Source organism: Chrysochloris asiatica, unplaced genomic scaffold (genome assembly GCF_000296735.1).
Source record: "Chrysochloris asiatica unplaced genomic scaffold, ChrAsi1.0 scaffold00269, whole genome shotgun sequence".
In the NCBI taxonomy this organism is placed as follows: Eukaryota; Metazoa; Chordata; class Mammalia; order Afrosoricida; family Chrysochloridae; genus Chrysochloris; species Chrysochloris asiatica.
Genome location: NW_006408787.1, coordinates 917,659 through 925,497, shown reverse-complemented (window position 1 = coordinate 925,497; position 7,839 = coordinate 917,659).

Genomic DNA, 7,839 nt, shown 5'->3' with positions numbered 1-7,839 from the left:
ACAAGACCATTATTGTAGAAACTTAAGAAAAGACACTCATACTAAAAGGGAAAACAAAAATTCTTTGTTGGTTACAGGGGGCAGGGGAATGGGACCAGGGTAGGGATAGTAGAGCACAATGTGGGGGATAGACAAATCATAGTTTGGGTGTTGGAGACAGCAATACAAAAGAAAGGGAAGGGGGATGGTAGAACAAGGTAGATAGGGAAGTACTGAGGCAAGTTTTCATGGGCTAAATGGGACAGAGGTAAATGATGTGTGCTCAACCTTGGAACAATAGGACTATGTGATACAGGGATTGAGGCATAATCTGAATGGTTAAAAGAGGGGAAATAATGTTAAGATGCTTGACTGTCTTATGAATATTGGTTTCTCTTGCGGACTATTGTAAAATAGACACTTGAGTGGGATAGAAAGGTATATCAGGAAACATGATTACAAAAAGCCTGGTAAGCCTGTCTTCAGCCTATAACTGATTGGAATACCTAAAAGGGGTGCTAGAACTTGCCCAATGAAAGAGGCTTCTTGCAGAGCCTTTGCAGTGTATAGGACCTTAGGTGCAATTCTGAGCCCTATCCATAACCTTCTGAGGTGGGACATTCCCATTAGAAAGGATAAGTAGACCAGCCTGGAATAGCTAGAGGAAGAGATGATATTTCTTGAAAGAATGACTGGCAGGAAAAATCCAAAATAAAATGGCAGTCTGATTGGCTACTACAAGAATAAGCAAGTTGTTTGCTGGAGAGCCATCAAGACAAGCAATCAAGTCTCTTCAGGATAAATTCCCCTCTAAGACTGAAATTCAGAGGGAACACATGAACAGGCCTGTAAGCTTGCTGGTGACAACAGTGATCTGCTGGTGAGTGGAAGTGGTGGAAAAGCAGCAATGAAGATATAGGCTGAGTTCGACCATGTTCTATAGATTCCCATCGACCTGGAGATGAGAGAGATAACAGGAAGGGCTGTTGGTCCAAAGTGTGGTGAGACCTTGGAACTCCTGAGCCCATGGACAAGGACATAGCCACGGAGGGCTAGAGCTGAGTGTAAAGTGTCTAGCTTATTTGAAGTGAGGGGAGATGCACAAGAACACCCAAACTTGTAGATAGTATTCATTTGACCTAGCCTCTATGGCTTGATGATCAGAACTCAACTAGAGTTAAGATAAAAGAAAAAAAAAAATTTTGATAAAGGAAGCAAATGTAAATTGCCACAATTTGATGAACTTTACCACCTATACTTATGGATGTAGTAGCTCAAAATACCAACTGAGAGGGAAGGAGTCTTCACATCAAGTATCATCAATCCTATCCTCTTTGTAAACAGGGTTGATAGGGACAGGAAACTTACACATTGGCTACTTAAAATGGGGGAGGCGGTAAAGGCATGGAATGACAAGCTTACACATTTTCAAGAGGGAGTTTAGTTTACGAGTGTGTGTGGGAAGGTAGAATTCCCACTGAATAATTTTCATCTTGTCTAGATGGATCTGGTGAAAGAAGATAGGGTAAGACTCTTATGGTTCAATAGTGAATAACTGTTATCATGACTATTAGTGACTGTCACAATTGTAAAGGTAGAAGTTTTGTAACAGAAAGGGGAGAATAGTTAATCTCACAGACCAGGAATAGAGGACCCTAGAACCATCAAGGGAGAAGAGTATGAGCGTAATGTGTAATCCTATTCAGAGAAGTAGCAACAGCAGAGATGGAGGCAGAGATGAGGACATGGTGAGAAAGAGCAGTCCAGGACTCTAGACTCATGGAAAGAGAAAGGCTGTGTGCTGGTGGCCAGGAGGCAGGCTTGCAGATTGTGCCCTTTAGTTGTTTAAATGATTTATATATTCCTGAGTGTTTCTGTGTACACCCCCACCAAAAATTTAAAAAACAACAATAGCAGAGGGAATAGAAGCAAATACTGTTGAATGATGATGCACAGAGGAGATTGTAATCATTGCAATGAAATGGTGATTGTAAAACCCATGTTCTCCCATGTAAACTATCAACTCAGTTCACAATAAAAATTTAAAAAATAATGGTAACATTTTTCTATTAAACATTTTTTTTCTAAATTGCCCAGAGGTTAAGTTTTACAGAAGTTTAATAAAAACTTTCAGTGAAAACATATTAAAAAATACTGCAAAAAAGAGCAGCCTCAATAATAATAATAAAACAAACTCACAAATCCACTGCTATTGAATCAAGTCAGACTCATGGAAAGCTATTGTTACAGAATATAACTGTCTGCTAGGACTTTCTTCACTGCAATACAAGTGGGCTTCAGAATTCTGTAACCTTTTAATTCCATTTTTCTACAAACTTTTTGAAGCCCACTCATACTTATAGAAGCAGACCTGTCTACTAGCGCCACTAGGTGAGCATAGTAGGTGTCTTAGTTCTCTAGTGCTGCTATAACAGAAATACCACAGGTGGATAGCTTTAACAAACAGAAATGTATTCCTTCATAGTTTAGGAGGATAGAAGTCTGAACTTAGTAAGCCAGCTCTAGAGGTTTTCTATCACAAGTTGGCTCACAATTTTTAAAAAATGCCATTCTGTTAGCTGTCAATGACTTATGGTGAAGCCTGGAGTCACATTTTGTTTACACTCTATGCCACTTTAAATGTGGTCCTTCCATAGCTAAGATCCTGTGGGAGAAGAGGAAATCAATTACCTCCCCATCTCACTTCAGCTGCTACCCTGTTTATTCTTGAAAGAGAAACATACTGCTGTGAACACTGATTAAATAGAACTGCAAAAGTTTTTGTTGTTATTTTTTAGCATTTTCATGTATAGTAAGTGTCTCTAGAAGGCTTCTGAGTGAGCAAACATTATACTACTTATCAGGTAGTTTGTAATCAATCTACTTGAGAATTAGAGATTTCCTACTCTTTCATTTTTTTCTTAGCTGACATGATAAATCTTTATTCACGAATCTAACAATGCTTCAAAGCTGTAAATGAATTGTTCTTCCACACATCACCTCATTTGGAGGGCTAATTGTGTCCCTCCCATTTGTCCATCTGACTTTCCATTCATTCACTACATTAATCACCAAATCTCTTATTGGACATCTACTATTATTAGTCATGCTTTTGTTGTTGTTAGGTGTGGTAGAGTTCGTTTTGACTCATAGTGACTTTATACAAGACAGAATGAAATTGCCCAGTCCTGCACCATCCTCACTATCATTGTTAAACTAGAGCCCATAGCTGTTACCATTGTGCCAAACCATCTTGCTGGTGGTTTTCTTTTTTGATGACCCTCCACTTTACATCACATTTTGTCCTTTTTCAGAGACTGGTCCCCCTTGATAATGTCAGAAATATGGGAGATGAAGTCTGGCTATCCTAGCTTCTAAGGAACATTTTGGGTGTACTTCTTCCAACACAGATTTGTTTGATTGTTCTATTGGTGTACCATGGTCCTTTCAATGTTCTTCTCCAACACCATAACTCAAATGCATCAACTCATTGTCCAACTTTCGAATGCATATGAGGTTATTGAAAATACCATGGCTTGAGTCAGTTGCACCTTAGTCTTTCAACTGACATATTTTTCTCTTGAACACTTTAAGAGGTCTTGTGCAGCAGATTTACTCAATGCAATACATCGTTTGGTATCTTGAATGCTGTTTCAATGAGTGTTGATAGTGGGTGCAAGCAAAATGAAGTCTTTGACAACTTCAATCTTTTCTCCATTTATATTGTTCCACTTGTGAGAATTTTTGTTTTCTTTACAATGAGGTGCAACCCATACTGGAGGCTGTGGTCTTTGATCTTCATCAGTAAGTATTTAAGTCCTCTTCACTTTCAGCAAGCAAGATTATATGATCTGCATATTGCTGATTCCTCATGAGTCTTCTCCTAATTTTGATACCATATTCTTCTTAATATAATACAACTTCTTGGATTATTTACTCAGCATACAGATTGAATAAATAAGTTGTAAGGATACCACCCTGGTACACACCTTTCCTGATTTGAAACCATTCAACGTCCCCTTGTTCTGTTCAAATAACTGCATCTTGGTCTTAGTCTTAGAGGATTCTAGAAGACCTTAAATTTTGTAAAGACTTTAAAGTTACCTAAGAAGAGCATGGCTCTTCCTCTAGATCAATTTTCCATAGATAGGTCAGAAATGCAATTGTGTTTGTACAGTATTAAGAGAAAAAAATATTAAATAATGTATATAGCAGTGATTTATAAAAATAAATTCCACTTCTAGTTAGGCTTTTCTTTAACATTGTGGATAAAAGTACAGGAAGTATAAAATTGATTGTATAAAGGACACTACAACTGAATGGTGATTCTATCCAATGGGAAGCATAATTATTAATACTAAAACCAAGTAAGAATAAGACTGGGCCGATTTTGGAGCTCTGACAGAGCATGAGACAGATTGTAGTCTTTGCAATCATTTTTTATTAGTTGAAATGATATATCTGTTTCATTCACTAATCTGACAATTGTACACCAGAGAGCTTCTAGAAAACACCAGGTCTTCAAACTGGTTCAGATTAGTTCAGTTATGATCAATGTAGTGAATTTTGAATGAACCGAGTTTGAAAATGTTGGGGTAAGGAATGATAACCACAATGGGAAACATTAGGAGTTGAGGCCCTGAAATGGGAGACTTGGAAGAGGCTTAACATACCCTTTCAAGTGCCTGATGAGGTAAATTATTGGCATGACTGTGGAGAGCAACAGACATTCAATGCAATGCTGTTGGCTGATATTTTTTGAGTCAGGAACCATTATTTCTTCTTTTCCCAGTGAAAGGATTTAGTTGCTATGCAACCACACATACTGGTCTTGTTATCTAAGAAGGAGATTAAGTTTTTAGCAGGGCATCAGCCTATAATTTTTCCTGTTCAGGTAAACCCATATTTTACAAAATTGGGTTCATTCTTATTTCACCTTTTTGGCCATGACTGCCAGGAAGAATTATTTCAAAACCCAGGAAAATATATTCATTGCTTCTGGACTCTGCCGAGATACTTTTCTAGGAAACTGGAAAGTTGGGAACATATGCTTAATGACATTTTCCTGATGAGCAACAGTAACAGATGCAGATCCAGATCTGCCATGCACAGTTTGCAAGCATCATAAGGAAGGTACTTCATTAATTAATTTGTGGCCAGGGGCTTTCATAGTACTTTACTCACTAGGCAAATTGGGAATGTATTCACTTAAATAAGTTACAACGACAGAGATAATGATGATAGAGTCAATACAAGATTGTTGTTGTTAAGTGCCGTTGAGTCGGTTCCAACCCATAGCGACTCTATACAGGGTTTCCAAGGCTATAAATCTTTATGGGAGCAGAAAGTCTCATCTTTCTCCCGTGGAGAAGCTGGTAGTTTCAAACTGCACATCAGAAGAAAATATATGAACACAATCCATTAGAATAACTGTGCCTCTTTTCAGTGGAAATAATTTCATTCATTCACTCAGTCATTTGAATTTACTTTTCACTGTATTTGACATTGGATACCAACCAGCTCAGTGTCAGATACAGTGCTAGATGCTGTGTCTACAACTATAAGAAAATTAATCTCCTCAAGAGGAATTCATTCATTATACTTTCATTCATCATATTTAAATTCAATATATACTATGTACTATCTAGTTTGCTCCACCACTCATCTGTCAGTTTTGTCATACTGTGGTGGCTTGTGAGTTGCTGTGATTCTGGAAGCTATGCCACGAGTATTTTAAATACCAGCAGGGTCACCCACGATGGACAGGTTTCAGATGAGCTTCTAGACAAAGACAGACTAGGAAGAAGGAGAGATGAATTGTTTCTGAATATTTAGTCACTGAAAACCTTAGGAATAGCAGAGAAACACTGCCAGATGCAGTGCCAGAAAATGAGCCCCTCAGGTTGGAAGGCATTTAAAATTTTTTTTGGGACGGCCTGTCTTGTCAAAGTAGAATTGACCATGATGACATGAATGGAGTAAAGCCAGTGGCACCTTCATTTGCTGATGGGACTCAACTCAAAATGAAGAGAAACAGCTGTAAATATCCATTAACAATTGGAACATGGAATGTATGAAGTATAAATCTAGGAAAATTGTAAATTATAAAAAATGAAATGGAAAGCATAAACATCGTTATCTTAGGCATTAGAGAGCTGAAATGGACTGGTGTTGGCCATTTTGAATCTCATAACTACATGGTTTACTATGCCGGAATGACAAATTGAAGAGGAATGGTGTTGCATTCATTGTCAAAAAGAACATATCCAGATCAGTTATGAGGTACAATGCTGTTTGTGATAGGATAATATCCATGCATCTACAAGGAAGAGCTGAGTGCCTTCCAACCTGAGGGGTTCATTTTCTGGCATTACATCTGACAGTGTTTCTCTGCTATTCATAAGGTTTTCAGTGATTAAATATTCAGAAGTAGTTCATCACTCCTTCTTCCTAGTCTGTCTTCATCTGGAGGCTTAAATGAAACCTGTCCATCATGGGTGACCTTGCTGGTATTTAAAATACTGGTGGCATAGTTTCCAGTCACAGCAACTCACAAGCCACCACAGTATGACAGACTGACAGACGAGTGTTGCTGATGGGGCACAACTCAAAATGAAGAGAAACAGCTGTAACCATCCATTAATAATGGGAACTTGGAATGTAGGAAGTATGAATCTAGGAAAATTAGAAATTGTCAAAATGAAATGGAATGCATAAACATCGATATCTTAGGCATTAGTGAGCTGAAATGGAATGGTTTTGGTATTGGCCATTTTGAATCTGACAACTGCATGGTTTACCATGCCGGGAATGACAAATTGAAGAGGAATGGTGTTCCATTCATTGTCAAAAAGAACATATCCAGATCAATTATGAGGTACAATGCTGTTTGTGATAGGATAATATCCATGCACCTATAGGGAAGATCGGAGTCCTGGTGGTGCTTTGGGTTAATGTGCCAGACTGCAAAGCCATTTGACCTGCAAGGTTCAAACAAACCAGCTGCTCCTTGGAAACCCTATACAGTGTCGCTATGGGTCGGAATAGACTCGACGGCTCTCAACAACAACAGGGAAGACCAGTTAACACCACTATTATTCATATTTACACACCAACCACTAAAGCCAGTGAGGGTGAAATAGAAGAACTCTACCATCTTCTTCAATCTAAAATTGATCAAAAATGCAATCAAGATATATTGATCATTACTGGTTATTGGAATGCAAAGGTTGGGAGCAAAGTGAAAGGGTCAGGAGGTTCAAAATATGGCCTTTGTGAGAGATATGATGCTGGAGAATGCATGAAAGAATTCTGCAAAATCAATGATTTGTTCATTTTAAATACCTTCTTTAGACAACTTAAGAGACATGGACCTCATCAGATGGAATACATAGAAATAAAATTGACTACATCTGTAGAGAAAAGCTCCATATCATCACTCATAAGTAGGCCAGGGGCAGATTGTGGAATAGACCATCAATTGCTCATATGCAAATTCAAACTGAAGCTAAAGAATATGAAAAGAAGTCCAAGAAAGCCGAAATATGACCTTGAATATATCCCACCTGAATTCAGAGATCATCTGAAGAACAGGTTTGATACATTAAACACTAAAGACTGAATACTAGAAGACTTGTGGGATGTCATCAAGAACATCATACCGAAAGAAAGCAAAAAGTTAATAAGAAGACAAGAAAGAAGGAAAAGGGCAAAATGGATGTCAGAAGAGACACTGAAACTTGTTTTCCAGTGTACAGATGATAAAGAAAATGGAAGAAATGAGGAGGTCCAAAAACTGAACAGAAAATTTCAAAGGTCGGCTCAGGAAGATAAAGCCAAATATTACAACAAAATGTGCAA